Genomic DNA, 4,789 nt, shown 5'->3' with positions numbered 1-4,789 from the left:
GATGACCTGTCAGTGTTTTCTCTTCTCTCCTCCTTTCTGGTTTGCGGGAAGAGAGATTACTTTTCACACTCAGGATCAGAGCTGTCACTAGAGATCACAGGGGCCCCGAACATCCTACCTGACAGACCCCCCCCACCCAGTTCAAATGTTTGCCCCCCACTCCCAACTCACATCATCCCCATTTCCCCCTCCTAGCAGGAATCTACTCCCCAAAATTCCCCATAACAGCACAAATCCCCCCCAATCCCTCCTCCCAGCACAAATCACTACTTCTAGTGCAGATCCCATTAATTCCTCCAATCAGCACAAATCCAACCAAACACTCCTCCTAGCACAAATCCCCCTCCCCATCCCTCCTCTTAGCACAAATCCCCCTCCCCATCCCTCCTCTTAGCACAAATCCCCCTCCCCATCCCTCCTCTTAGCACAAATCCCCCTCCCCATCCCTCCTCTTAGCACAAATCCCCCTCCCATCCCTCCTCTTAGCACAAATCCCCCCATCCCACCTCTTAGCACAAATCCTCCTCCCCATCCCTCCTCCTAGCACAAATCCCCCTCCCCATCCCTCCTCTTAGCGCAAATCCCCCCCATCTCTCCTTTTAGCACAAATCCCCCTCCCCATCCCTCCTCTTAGTACAAATCCCCCTCCCCATCCCTCCTCTTAGCACAAATCCCCCTCCCCATCCCCCCTCTTAGCACAAATCCCCCTCCCCATCCCCCCTCTTAGCACAAATCCTCCTCCCACCCCTCCTCTTAGTACAAATCCCCCTCCCCATCCCTCCTCTTAGCACAAATCCCACCTCCCCATCCCTCCTCATCACAGGGGCCCCTCTCCTGCTCCAGACCTAAAGTTGTGTAAGGGGCCCCAAAATTTCTGATGGGTCCTTGTGTGTGTGTGTCTGGGGGGGGGCAATAGAGAGCTGGACCCGGCTTGTGCTGTGATGACCTGTCAGTGTTTTCTCTTCTCTCCTCCTTTCTGGTTTGCGGGAAGAGAGATTACTTTTCACACTCAGGATCAGAGCTGTCACTAGAGATCACAGGGGCCCCGAACATCCTACCCGGACAGCCCCCCCCCCACCCAGTTCAAATGTTTGCCCCCCACTCCCAACTCACATCATCCCCATTTCCCCCTCCTAGCAGGAATCTACTCCCCAAAATTCCCCATAACAGCACAAATCCCCCCCAATCCCTCCTCCCAGCACAAATCACTACTTCTAGTGCAGATCCCATTAATTCCTCCAATCAGCACAAATCCAACCAAACACTCCTCCTAGCACAAATCCCCCTCCCCATCCCTCCTCTTAGCACAAATCCCCCTCCCCATCCCTCCTCTTAGCACAAATCCCCCTCCCCATCCCTCCTCTTAGCACAAATCCCCCTCCCCATCCCTCCTCTTAGCACAAATCCCCCCATCCCACCTCTTAGCACAAATCCTCCTCCCCATCCCTCCTCTTAGCACAAATCCCCCTCCCCATCCCTCCTCTTAGCGCAAATCCCCCCATCTCTCCTTTTAGCACAAATCGCCCTCCCCATCCCTCCTCTTAGCATAAATCCCCCTCCCCATCCCTCCTCTTAGCGCAAATCCCCCCCATTTCTCCTTTTAGCACAAATCCCCCTCCCCATCCCACCTCTTAGTACAAATCCCCCTCCCCATCCCTCCTTTTAGCACAAATCCCCCTCCCCATCCCACCTCTTAGTACAAATCCCCCTCCCCATCCCTCCTCTTAGTACAAATCCCCCTCCCCATCCCTCCTCTTAGTACAAATCCCCCTCCCCATCCCACCTCTTAGTACAAATCCCCCTCCCCATCCCTCCTCTTAGTACAAATCCCCCTCCCCATCCCTCCTCTTAGCACAAATCCCACCTCCTCATCACAGGGGCCCCTCTCCTGCTCCAGACCTAAAGTTGTGTAAGGGGCCCCAAAATTTCTGATGGGTCCGTGTGTGTGTGTGTCTGGGGGGGGGGGGGGGGGGGGGGCAATAGAGAGCTGGACCCGGCTTGTGCTGTGATGACCTGTCAGTGTTTTCTCTTCTCTCCTCCTTTCTGGTTTGCGGGAAGAGAGATTACTTTTCACACTCAGGATCAAAGCTGTCACTAGAGATCACAGGGGCCCCGAACATCCTACCTGACAGACCCCCCCCCACCCAGTTCAAATGTTTGCCCCCCACTCCCAACTCACATCATCCCCATTTCCCCCTCCTAGCAGGAATCTACTCCCCAAAATTCCCCATAACAGCACAAATCCCCCCCCCAATCCCTCCTCCCAGCACAAATCACTACTTCTAGCGCAGATCCCATTAATTCCTCCAATCAGCACAAATCCAACCAAACCCTCCTCCTCACACAAATTCCCCTCCCCATCCCTCCTCTTAGCACAAATCCCCCTCCCCATCCCTCCTCTTAGCACAAATCCCCCTCCCCATCCCTCCTCTTAGCACAAATCCCCCTACCCATCCCTCCTCTTAGCACAAATCCCCCCATCCCACCTCTTAGCACAAATCCTCCTCCCCATCCCTCCTCTTAGCACAAATCCCCCCATCCCACCTCTTAGCACAAATCCCCCCATCCCACCTCTTAGCACAAATCCTCCTCCCCATCCCTCCTCTTAGCACAAATCCCCCCATCCCACCTCTTAGCACAAATCCCCCCATCCCACCTCTTAGCACAAATCCTCCTCCCCATCCCTCCTCTTAGCACAAATCCCCCTCCCCATCCCTCCTCTTAGCGCAAATCCCCCCCATCTCTCCTTTTAGCAGATGGTTCAGATGGTGTCAAGTGTGTGTGGCGGCAACCAGGTGAGGAGTACAAAGACAAGTGTGTCTTGCCTACATTCAAGTATGGTGGTGGGAGTGTCATGGTCTGGGCTGCCTGAGTGCTGCCAGTACTGGGGAGCTACAGATCATTGAGGGAACCATGAATGCCAACATGTACTGTGACATACTGAAGCAGAGCATGATCCCCTCCCTTCAGAGACTGGGCCGCAGGGCAGTATTCCAAAATAACGACCCCAAACACACCTCCAAGACGGCCACTGCCTTGCTAAAGAAGCTGAGGGTAAAGATGATGGACTGGCCAAGCATGTCTCCAGACCTAAACCCTATTGAGCATCTGTGGGGCATCCTCAAATGGAAGATGGAGGAGCGCAAGGTCTCTAACATCCACCAGCTCCGTGATGTCATCATGCTGACTGGTAGTAACACAGTCAGCAAAGGGCAGCTCTTCTTAGGAGTGAAGCCAGCTCGGAGTCATCCATAAAAAAGAAAGAGAGGAGAGCGCCTCTAAGTAAAACTGTTTTATTCAATATAGTAACATGAAATATAGCCACTTACATATAGGCAAGAAACAAAGTTCTCTGTGAGTAGATAACAGATGATAGGCTGCGGATGGAGCACAGGCTGAGGAGGTGTCACTGATCCATGGCTGCAGACGAGAGCAGAGATCCGGGACGGGAGCCGCCGCTCGTGCAGGGAAGGAGAGGACAGCTCGCAGGGCCAGCCACAATCGGGATAGATGTCCCTCTTGCAGCCGCCGGTGATCGGCTTTTTTTTCCCTCCTCCCGCTATCAGCGTGAGGAGGAAAAATAGCCGATTACCGGCTCTGTTTACATCGCATGAGCAGCTGTCATTTGGCTGACGGCTGATCACGTGGTAAGGGGTCGGGATCAACCCTTACTACGATCTGTGATCAGGCAAGTCTCATAGACTCGCTGATCACAGAGCGCGCCCTGCAGGGGGCGCGCAGGCTGCTCAAGCACGGGAGGACGTCCAGGGACACCCACCCGGCAGATTAAGTCCGCACTGTAGCTGTCTTTTGGCTATAGTGCGGACGACAAGTGGTTAAACATTTTTTTTTATTATTAATTTTACTTTTATTTTTCTGGTTTGAAACTTTTTTTTTTTTTTTTAATCACTTTTATTCCTAGTACAAGGAATGTAAACATCCCTTGTAATAGGAATAAGCATGACAGGTCCTCTTTGCAGTGACATATTGGGTTCAATAAGTCCCCACATTTCACCTCTAGGCTGGGAAGCCTGAAATAAAAAAAAAAAATAAAAAAAGGAAGAAGATCTCGGCTTCCCAGCCGAGGCAGTGACATTTTTTCAAATGCAGGGGCCGGGCGTGACATCATAACATCGCGCCTGGCCTCCGAATGATCATAGAGACTCCGGGGACCATCAGGTCTGCCGGAAATCTCTATGGTCAGCATCTGGCACTAAAAGAAGATATGTGAATGATGTCTGTAGCTGCAGGCATCATTCAGATATCACCGCTCAAACCCGATGACGTCATATGATGTGCGGTGGGGGGGGATCGGTTATAGAGGCGTTCCAGCCACCTATGGAAAAAAATAAAAGTCGACAACTACAAAACTGCAGCTGCTGACTTTTAAAAAACAACCACTCACCCGTCCCATGATCCAGCGGAGTGCTCACCCCAGCCAGTCTCACCCGCTGTCTTCGGTCCCCATCGCTGGCATCTTCATTAGGGGCACCCAGCTGTGACAACTTGCGGCTTCAAAGCAGGATGCCCACTGCGCATGCGTGAGTCACGCTGTGCATCGTGATTGGTGGATGCAGTCTTCTGGGACCTGTCAGTGTCCCAGAAGACTGAAGGGGGCGAGGGAGGAGAACTTCCGTTCAGAGCTCCGCGGCACTCGGAACGGAAGTGGAAAGTGGGTACCTGTTCAAAATCAGGTTATGCTTCCCACCTTCTCCCCAAAAGTGCCAATTGTGCAAGAGGAGCGCTGGGTGGAGCTCTGCATTAAGGACCGCCCCATGTACATATACTG

Source organism: Aquarana catesbeiana, linkage group LG06 (genome assembly GCF_042186555.1).
Source record: "Aquarana catesbeiana isolate 2022-GZ linkage group LG06, ASM4218655v1, whole genome shotgun sequence".
In the NCBI taxonomy this organism is placed as follows: Eukaryota; Metazoa; Chordata; class Amphibia; order Anura; family Ranidae; genus Aquarana; species Aquarana catesbeiana.
The sequence above is the reverse complement of the archived record's forward strand: the minus strand, read 5'-3'. Positions refer to the sequence as shown.